At 40.0% G+C, this 11,431-nt stretch overlaps 1 pseudogene; it reads right to left on the reverse strand.

Annotated features, from left to right (window-relative positions):
- Positions 1–7,428: 7,428 nt before the first annotated feature.
- On the reverse strand, positions 7,429–8,214 carry LOC128106583 (proteasome subunit beta type-5-like; annotated as a pseudogene).
- Positions 8,215–11,431: the final 3,217 nt, after the last annotated feature.

Here is an 11,431-nt window from a genome sequence, read left to right on the forward strand (position 1 = left end):
AATGATTAACATAGTTACTCCCTCAGTTTCTCCCAAGTTTAGGGTACAGGTATGAAAGTCTAATCCTCATGTTTAGGTCTTTCTGGCTAGGATCCTCCATTTTTAAGCTACTTAAAAGTCCACAGACACTAGGCAGTGATGAGTACACACAGGACACTCTTACCATTCCAGAGACTTAGGAGCCATGTACTTGGGGATGGGAGTGGGGGTAGGGCAAAATCCAAGAATTTTTATTGTATCACTGTAATGTTTCACTAAATTTGTGTGTAAATACTGCAAAGGAAGGACTTTTAGAACAAAATTTTCATTCAAGTCTTGCTCTGAAAATGTACTAAATAAAGACAATTGAGCATGTTGCTTAACTTTTAGCCCTCAGCTTCTTTATTTATTAAAAATAGTACTTATCTCAAGGGCTATTTGGAGGATTCAGTGAAGTTTTATATGTTATATTTTCAAAGCACCAAGAATATGACATGGGAAGAGTGGGTATTGTTTCCCTTCCTACAGTAGTTCTGAGTATTTAAGTAAGAATACTTAAATGTCTCGTTTCTCTCTGAGAAAATTAGTCACTCTGCTTCTACTACTGATAAACACTTTCAGCATGGTGGCTTCATACAAAATTAACAAAAATCAGAAGCCTTCCTATAGACAAATGGCAGATTGAGAAAGAAATCAGAGAGATCTTTCACAATAGCCTCAAAAAAAGTTTGGATAACTCTAACCAAGCAAGTAAATGACTTGTATAATAAAAACTTTAATACACTGAAGAAAGAAAATGAAGAAGATATCAGAAGACAGGAAGATCTCCCATGCTTATGGATTGATAGTATTAATATAATGAAAATGGCTTTTCTACCAAAAGCAATCTACAGATTCAACACAATCCTCAACAAAATTTCAGCACAGGCATTGGGGTAGGGAAAATTATAATAAAAATACACTGTAAGAAAAAAATCTACTTTCAATAAAAAATTTCAACACAATTCTTAATAGAAATGGAAAGAGGTAGAAGGGATGGATGACACCAAGAAAACTATCTTCCAGACTGAACAGGACTAATGTACATATGAATTCACAGAGACCGTGGCAGTGTTGACAGGGCCTGTACAAGTTCAACCCCAGTGGAGTCCCAGTGCTTAGAAGGAGCCGTGAACATGAACTCCCACCCTAACCAGGAAGCTATCTTCAATTGATAACCACTTGCAAAGGAACAATTAGTTTCCTCCAATTGAGTCTCACTGAGTATACAGACTGCACTTAAGGGCAGACCTTATGCCCTGCAGCAGATGACCAACACAAAATGAACTCAGTGGTAGTTTTGAAGATTTTTTCCTGTCTCATATTGCTTTGTTTGGATATTTTTTTTAACCTCACTAATCTTTTGTTTGTATGTTATGAGTTCTGATTTTGTGTTTTTGTGAGTTTTGTGTGCGCTTGCATCTGTGCTTGTGTGTGTATGTGTTTTTTATGAATTTCCTTTGTTTGATTTTTTAAAAATTTTTATTCCAGTGTTTTTTCCCATTTCTATCTATCTATCTATCTATCTATCTATCTATCTATCTATCTATCTATCTATCTATCTCTCTATCGAGAGAAAGATGACATGGAGTTTGTAGGATGACATGGGAGGAAGGATCTTGGAGGTCCGAGGGAGGGGACACCATGACCATAATATATTGTGTGAAAAACTATTTTCAATGAAAAAAGAAAAAAAACCATATAGACAAAAAATTACATGTTCCCATGGTAAAATATGACTTTTGTCATCATTCCCACTAGAATCTCCTCTACTGCTCTGTTACAAGATGAAGCGGCTCTTCAGTTCCCTTAAACAGTCATCACAGGCATGGAAAATGCTTTCTGAACAAGTCTGAAGTGATGCCAGGGAGGGGGCCTGCCCTGATGGCGAAGTGACTCTCCAAGCAAAGGGCCTCTTAACTTTCTTTCCTCTGTTCCTCCTCTTTTTATACCCAGCTTCCATCTTCCTTTTTCTTTTCCCTGCCCTTCCATTCCCTTCCCTTCCATTTCCCCTCCCTCCCTCCCCTTCCCTTCCTCCCTCCCTCCCTCCCTCCTCCCCTCCCTCCCTCCCTCTTTCCCTCTCTTCTTTCCTTCCTTTGCTAAATTATGGTACTACTGCTTCAATAGAGTGGAGTTAGATAGAATTAGAAACACTTTTCTAGATTGTGCATTACCATTTAATAGACGAGAAAAGGAGCCATGCATTTTCTGAGTTGCTGCAGCTAACACTGGATATTCTGCAGCTCACTGACCTCTTTGCACAGTTCTCCCTATATAGATAGTTGTCATAAATGCTTCTGGTGAGCAATTGTGCCTGAAAATAATGGTCATTTGATATTATTGTTTGAATCTACTATTTTCCCCACAAACTCATATTTGAAGGCTTAACTCTCAGCCAATGGTAGTACATTGAAGGCTGTGGAGATTTTGGGAAGTGTCACCAAGCTGGTAGAAGTAGGTCACTGTGTGTGTGCCCGTGAAATTTATTACAGCTTTGTGGTTCTCTAAGGGTTAAAACAATGAGGTAGTAACAGTGAGGAGCATAAGCAAGAGGACATGGGACCTGTTGGTTAAGCCATCCAGATAACTTGAAAGCTATTGTTAGGTGATAGTTCTTAAAGCCACCCTGGACCCCTGTAAGAGAATGGGATGTGAGGAGACTTTTTCTGTCTTCTCTTTATATCTTTTGAAAAGTCTGTATAAACTTCAGAAACCCCTCCCCATGCCAAATGCCCAAGTAGAAATGTATACTCCTTTGTGGCTGGTGTCTCCTGTCTCTGGCATCTTACCTATTTTCAGAACCAGATAGCACATAAGTGGCAGGTCCACAGGACTCTCCAACACATGGTCTATATCACTTGTAAAAGGGAATCCCAGTTTTCAGAGGAAACTCCATGTGTCTACAGCCTGTCTTGGAATTGAACTGTTGATATGCTGGAAGACAGTCCAGATATGGAAGATAAGGAATCATAAAAGGCAGGGTTAAACAGAGGTGAGAGGACATGGTCACTATATAATCCTGATACTGAACCGTCTGAGATGAGGCTAAGGGTTCAGACTATGCCTAGGAATTAGACCATGCACAGGAGGTACCCATACCCAACTGTTATAGCAGGGTAGACCAAGAGGATGGAGGAATGCTGTAATAAGATCTGCATAACCCACTGATTGCCTTTTCCTCCACTTACAGATAAGAAACTCAAGCTTTCTCTTCATTGGATATCCCCTTAGTTGCATCCAAAAGAAATCATAAAGAGTTGAGTTGTTTTCTTTTGCCATTCAATATGATCCTAATATAATATAGGGGATAGAGAAACATGTCCCTTGGGTGGTAACTTAAATTTTAATACTGTACTACAACTAGATCTGTTTTGCCTGAGGAATAGAAAATGTAATGGAATTCCATGTATTCAAACCTTTTATACCTTGAGGAGCCAGAATCATTTGTGTTTCTAATATGAGTTGATTTCTCATTGATGACTAAATAGAGTCTCCTGTATAGACACCATGTAGAGGGGACACCTGGCTATAAAGAAGCCCTGCTTTCTCCCTTTAAACTATTACATATGGTGAGAGATGGTTACCCTTTTTTTTTTTTTTTTGGTTTTTCGAGACAGGGTTTCTCTGTGTAGCTTTGTGCCTTTCCTGGATCTCGCTCTGTAGACCAGGCTGGCCTCGAACTCACAGAGATCCGCCTGGCTCTGCCTCCCGAGTGCTGGGATTAAAGGCGTGCGCCACCACCGCCCGGCTCTGGTTACCCTTTTTATGGATAACATGGTCTCCATGCCCAATCCATGTGCACATCCCTTTCTCCTTATGAACTTTGAAACAAATAAACCAGAAATTTGACAAATTTTCAGTTGATACTGATAAATATAGAGATTACAGCATCTGACTTGGGCCTTTAAACTGACTTGGATGAATATTATAATTGTGGTTCAGACTTTCAGCAGCTTGAAGAGGCAGAGGGTCTTAGAAATCTCCCAAATGTTTGTAGATAACATATATCATGAACCTGAGCACATACATGCTTGGGGTTGTATTTCCTTTTAAATACTGTGATTGGAACAATAACTATTAGGGGGATAATTTGAGAGATAGATTTCTTGGCAAATGTAAGGTAAGGGCTAAAAAATAGCCTCACCAAGCTGCTCAGTTATATAAACTCACTACTGTAGGTCACCAGACATCAGAGAATTTTAGTGCTTTCTTGAGAAGATTAGACTCCCACAAAACAAATCTCATTAAATCAATGTGGAGGGATAGGTAATCCTGAAAGATAAATTTATTGCCCAGTTACCTCTGGACTTTCAAAAGAACTCCAAAAGCTGGCTGTGGGTCTGGTGGCTCTCCTTGATCATCTTAACATTGCTATCTCCAGTTTTCTCCAATCAGGACTAAGAAGAGAGTCTAAAGTTCCCAAAGTGTGTCCAGAAGAATGAGGAATGAAAGACCCAGCTCTTGGCTTCCTTATAGAGTAAAAAGTGATACACTGCTTACAGGCAACTTCCACATTTGTTTGAAGCCTGATCATTGGAGGCAAGCATTCCCAAACAGGGAATAGGCATGGAAACCATGTCCTCCATGCTGCTGCTGAAGGCATTGGCAGTGACATTCTCCTCAGAACCAAAAGAAATGCAAGACTGGCTGGACAACTGAGAATCTAATGACTCTCCATGGAGGAGGCCCCCAGCCTCTTCTAGCAGCATAAACCTCTGTTGCTATCAAGCCAGGGGGTGTTCTTTTCGCTTCAGGTATTGGTATTGCATTTCTATTGGATACTGTGACATGTCCACTGTTCTTACTTCCATGAGGAAAAATAGTCTCAGATCTCTTGTTAGGAAATAGGAGTTGAAGGAACGCTGCAGACCCAAAATTTCATGCCCTCCATTCCTTTTGTATGTGGGAAATTTGGACTTTAAGCACTTCTTCCTTGTAATGGTTCGATGACCTATTCCCATTTTTGGACTGGGTATTCTGATTGAGAGTGGGACAAATTTGGTCTTTGCAGATATTACAGAGGCAAATGGTATCCTTCAGCCATTGCTTCTGTTTTTATTCTCTATTTCTCTTTGTAGGTGGGCCATTTTGCCAGAGATTTTTGAGGTAGCCTTCACCTACAGGGCAGGCTTTTAGCCTGAGATCTGAGGGATTTGTGCTCTCCAGGAGGTATTCATTCATAGTATGTATATGATTTCTTGATTTGTTCCCTGTTATGGGACACAGCCGTGGAGATGACTTTCAATTTCTTGGCTCAGTGAAGATACCAGGTTTTAAGAATGCCCAATTATTATGACAAAGGGTTGCACATCGGGATCTCATTTTTACACCGGGAAAACAAACTTTGTCTACTACACAAGTCCAAACAATAGGTCATGAGCCAGCTAGTAGCAATTTAGGACTTTCTTAGGTCTGAGCGATTACTGCTGTTTATGGAGCCTGGGATATACTTTCCTTTCACTTACTGGCCTGTCAAAAACACATGTTGACTACTTGCTCTACCGTCGTTTTTTATGAACTCTTCTTGGGAACACAAGAGTTGGGACTACTTTTATGGTTGGGGATTAGAGGGATTTTTTTTGTTTTGTTTTGTTTTTTTTTTTTTTTTTTTTTTTTTTCGAGACAGGGTTTCTCTGTGTAGCTTTGCGCCTTTCCTGGAACTCGCTTTGGAGACCAGGCTGGCCTCGAACTCACAGAGATCCTCCTGGCTCTGCCTCCCGAGTGCTGGGATTAAAGGCGTGCGCCACCACCGCCCGGCTAGAGGGATATTTTTTTAAACAGTCTGGTCTGTTTCCTCTAATTCATAGTTGACCATGATATAAGAAGTCTCTGCTGCTTGCTTCTTTCACCATATGCTTCTGCACCCCTGAGCTCTGCCCTTCCTGCTGTGATATGTTGAAATCCTCCTGAATCCATGTCTTTTCTTTAATAAGCTCTATGACCATGAACTTGGTCACAGAGGAACAAAGTAATACATCAGAAATTTCTAAAACTTGGAAATTATTTTTCTTTTGTTCAGAGGGATACATATGGATAAGAAATGTGTTCAAAATATTAATTCTATGTATTAAATGTCTCCAAGCAAGGTTTTTTACTCAGTAGACATGTGAACTGTGAGGCAAAACATTGTTGCTTCCATTGTCCAGGAAGACTGGAAAAACTCCTACTCTTATTGCAGTCTCACACCTTTGCTTTCTTAGTACTGAGTTCCTTAATAGCATCTTAGCCTCTCAGTCCATAGCACTTGTGTCTTCCCCAAAGAGCTGGCATTTGACCCATCACTTTATCCTTACGTCTGTCCATAATATTGCTATTGCTCTTAATCTCCTAATTGGAAAACCCAAGACTTTGGTATGTTCTCCTTCATCCATGTTTAATCAACCAACATGCTCTAATTCTCACAGCCATTTCTAATTTCTATCTTATGGTAACAACATTCTCATCAGACTCTCTGCCGTCAGCAGCACAGCCTTTGACAGGATACAGAATCACCTAGAAGACAGACCTCTGGGTGTGTAAGTGAGAGATTTTCTGAATTAGGTTGAGTTAGGAGGAAAGAACCACCCTATATGTGACCAGTAACATTCCAGGGGTTGGAGTCCTGCATTACTCTAGGACTGCTTCCCAAGTCCTGCTTTCCAAGACTGGATTGAATGTGACTAGATCATGCTGCCTAACTTTCCCTCCATGATGGAAAGATTGTACCTTTCAAATTATATTTTATCACCAGAATAAGAAATGTAACTAATGTATGGTCATCTTAATTTTTTTCTCCATGCTTAAAAATACAGAAAAATATTCTGTCATTTTACACTGTTTCAAAAGAAATTCTGAATTTTGATGTAAAAATAATAACTTTGACTTTACAAAAGAAGACCTCCCTTTGTCTTTAACATTTCCCTACTCCATTTCTTTTTGGCATTGATCTCTTACTTCAGTGAGTTTCTCTCATCACAGTCCATGAAGATTGTGGTAATTCTCAACTTTGGAGCTTTGCTCCTATCGGTTATTCTAGAACAATCTTTCTACTTTTGATATTTAGTTTAAATACTGTATATTCTAAGAAACTATGACTCTAGCATAATTTTTCTTTCATTTGAATTGCTTCAGTGATTTTAATGTATTATGTGCTTAACACATAAAATATTTAATTTTTTTGAGGTTGAGAAGTAGTGTAATTTTAGTATCCATGAGAATAAAACAAATAGCGAATGTGTCAGGAGCTCATCAACTGCTAACACACACACACACACACACACACACACACACACACACACACACACAAATGTTTCAGAGCTTTACAAAAGATACTGAAATAATTGTGGACTTCACTATGGAATGAGGTGCTATTATGTATTATAACCAATGAGAGCTACCCAAACAGGTGCAAACAGCCATATCCACTTTCCTTCAGAGGACAGGTGCACTATACCTGTGTAAATCAGCTACATAGTCTCTAGAGACACGGACCCAGTCATCCTCCCGCATGTGGTAGAGGTTGAGTGCATCTCCAGAGTATGCATTTCTGTAGATGGCTTGGTAGATAATTTGGAGGGCCAGATCATTTGCCTGCTCCATTTCTAGGTTATAGAAGTAGCCTCAATTCATGACCCCATAAACATTCATGGAGCCAGAACCCACAGAGAAGACAGTTCCTGAAACGCTGTCCCCTTCATGGTCTACATAGTAGAGGCGAGGGCCTCTCTTATCTCAGACACAGATCAGGGTGCTGGTGGACAGTCCCATGCCTTTGTGCTGATACACCATGTTAGCATGAAGTTTGGAGGCCGCTGCCATAGAGATGCATTCCTTATTTCGAAGCTCAAAGATTCTACATTGCTGAGCCAAAAACCGCTCCCAGAAGCTACAATCCGCTGCACCCCCACCCATGGTGCCCAGAAGGTAAGGGTGGATCTCTATTACTTTCTTCACTGTCTGGGAGGCAGTATAAGTACCTGCTGTGGCCCAGGAATCAGCTGCCACGACTCCATGGCACAACTTGAAGGCCAGGGTGGTGGTTCCATGAAACATTTTGATTTTTGGCTCCTCTAGGACACCCCAGTTTGGTGCAGCAAGGCTCAGCCCATTACCTGGACTCCCCAGACCCAGTTCCAGCGGATCTTTCTGACTTCTGAGTCCAAAAAACCCATGCTGGTTCACCGGCACCAACTGCTCCAAAATGCTGGCCAGCGCCATATCTAATAATTATTATTTGATGTTTTTAAATTATCTTAACTATTTACTGGACACATAGCCTGCCAGCTTCTCCTGAACAAAGTATTCGAAAAAGCTACTATTCCAAATTAGGGGTTCTGTGTGTCAACGGTCTTACAAAATGTGTTGATTGTAAAAACAAAACAAAACAAAGCAAAACAAAAACCAAACCAAACCAAACCAAACTACCACAACAAAAATGCTAAAATATTCTCAATGAATTAATTATTGGTTTTTTTTTCCCATGAAAACATAGAGGAGCTTAGGCATCAAAGGGATTCTAATTAACGGAACCATTTTATTTAAAAATTTATTGAGAACCTGCAAATTACTGGCCACTGTGATGAGCACTGAGAAAAGAGGCATGAATTAGCAATGATTCTTTTTTTTTCTTTTAGGAATTTTTTAATTCATTTTACATACCAATCACAGATCTCCTTCTCTTCCCTCCTCCAGCCCCTCAGCCTTCCCCCCACCAACCCACCCCCCCATCCCCTCCTCTAACAAGATAAGGACTCCCACTGGGAGTCAGCAGAGCTTGGCCATTCAGTAGAGGCAAGTCCAAGGCCCTCCTCCTGCCTCAAGGCTGTGCAAGGTGTCCCTCCTTAGGTAGTGGGCTCCAAAAAGCCAGCTCATGGACCAGGGATGGATCCTGAGCCTACTGCCAGGGGACCCTTAAGCAGATCAAGCTACACAACTGTCTCGCCTATGCAGACTGGCCTAGTCCAGTTCCGTTCTTGACATGCAGGAGAAAAGTGAAGGATGAAGACTTGTAAACAGAAATTGCATTTGTATTGGTTGGAGATGGGTGGCAGAGTAAGGTCACATGCAGATTCCAGCATATAGGTAGGAGGCATTTTCTTTTCAAAAGGCAGTTAGCCCCATTCCATTTGGTTTCAACATGAAGTGAAATGAAGCTATGTGAAGGCGTTACATTCCTCTTTATCAAGCTCCGAGCTGTGCCTGCAGTGGATGGCAGCCAGCCTGGTGTTCCATTGTTTATAACAACAAATGATTTAAAATGAATAAAAGTCCCCTAAGTCCTGTTGTACAATGATAATAATAAGAGGAATAAACAACAGGCAAAATTATTATTAAGTTCGTTGTTCTTGCCCATCTGCAACTGTGGCCATATTTCAGCATTTTATTGCTTAATTTAGAAATAGGTAATGTCAGCTGCCAAAAACAATTGAGAATATCAAGTGTAAGGGGACCAAACACAGCATATGGGCTGTGGTTGTGTATCCTGGAGATGACCTCCACTGCTTTGCTTCTTTTCACTGCCTGACAATTATAGGTCCCAGGCAACTTATGGCAGTGAATAATTTACTCACATCTAAAAACGGCACATTAATTCATTTTATATATTTGTTAGCTGAAGGAAATTGCAAAAATCATCCCCATATACAATTCTAAGAACAAATTTGCTGTATCCATGGAAGAAATTATTAGATATCAATAGCGACTGTTAGTAAACAATTATAGCTCTAGCATTATGGTCACTCTGTTCTTTATAAAACCCTTCACAATGAAGGCACCTAAATTTAGAACATTAATCTTGAACTCAGGAGAAAATTAATCTTTTAAAGCCATAGTTGCTTTCCCATTTGAATTTAGGATTTCTGGACTTTCTTCTTCTCCTTCTTCTCCTTCCTCCTCCTCCTCCTCCTCCTCCTCCTCCTTCTTTTCTTGTATACTTGCCCTTCATATTGTCCTACCTAGGATTTGATTGTTTAATCCCAAGTTCCTCTTGCTGGTTAATCATATATCCAGGTTTTAAAAGTCATCTGGACTTTGCCAATAAAACTCATGGTTTCTTTTATCTGCTCTATTTTCTTCAATGTGAGTCCTCCTAATGGCCCAAACCAGCTGGGATATACTGCGAAATCCCCTTTGTTTACCCTTTGTACAGCATCTTCTTCTTCTCTTCTTTTTGGAAAATAGTTTCTTTTCTCACTCAATACACCCCAACCACAATTTTCTCATACAATACCCCCCACTACTCTTCCCAGCTCTTCTCTACCTCCCCTCTCCCCAAGATCCACCTCTTTTCCCTTTCTTCAGAAAAGAGCAGGTCCCCAAAAAGACAACAACCAAACATGACAAAACAAGATACAGTAAGACAATGAAAAATCTCTCACATTAAGACTGGACAAGGCAACCTAAGAGGAGGAAGAGTCCCAAGAGCAGGCAAAAGAGTCAGAGACACACCTGCTCTCACTGTTAGGAGTCCCACAAAACACCAAGCTAACAGGCTGGCAGCATCTTGATTCCATCCATGCATACCACTTCCCCTGCTGTGGTTCTCATCATTCCGTCAATTGTCTCTCATTGGGTGCTTCCACATCATCTTCTGGCTCTTCTTGTTTCTTCCTCACCCATTTACAATTAATTCTTAACACAACTGTTAAAGAGAGCATTAAAAATGCTTATCAAATTATATAATTTGACTACTAGGAGTTTTCACATGGATTCTGTTTATATTTAATATATTAAAACCTTACTGTGGCTCTGAAAACCTTCTGCAGTTCCAAACTTTCACCTCCCTGCTTCCTAATTTCTAATTTCTATCACTCTGTCATTCCTTCTGCTCCTGGGAAGTATTAAACTTTACCCTGATTTAACATCCTCATGTTTGTTATCTCTGCCTGGATTCCTCTGCTAATCATCTCTATCATTTTTGTTATTATTCTTTTGATTTTTTGAGACAGGGTCTCTCTATGTAGCACTAGCTGTGTCTGGAACTTGCTATATAGACCAGGCTAGCTTCCAAATCACAGAGAAGCACGTGCCTTTGCCTCTGGAGTTCTGGAATTACAGGTGCACATACACCACCATGCCTAGCTTATTTCTACATTTAAAAAACATTATTGGCATCTTTTAGATATTCAGGTCTCATCATAGGAGTCGTCATATCTACAAGGATTTTTCTGATCTTCTCTTTTCAAGGCAACCCCATTTTTCTCAGTCTGCATCTTTCTCTTTTCCACTTAATTCTCTGCATAGGGTTTAATATTTGACATTTAATATTTGAAATTCTGTTTAATAGCACACTTATTTCTTTGGTGTTTGTGTATTTCCTATCAAACACTTCTTTACAAACTTTTCTGAATAGAGCGCATCTAAGATAGGGTCATACATTTTATTCTCATTACTTGCAGTAATTAAACTCTTTAAGTCATCATGAACACTGAATTAG

This window comes from Peromyscus californicus, unplaced genomic scaffold (genome assembly GCF_007827085.1).
Source record: "Peromyscus californicus insignis strain IS unplaced genomic scaffold, ASM782708v3 Scaffold_9__1_contigs__length_137607984, whole genome shotgun sequence".
NCBI lineage: Eukaryota > Metazoa > Chordata > Mammalia > Rodentia > Cricetidae > Peromyscus > Peromyscus californicus.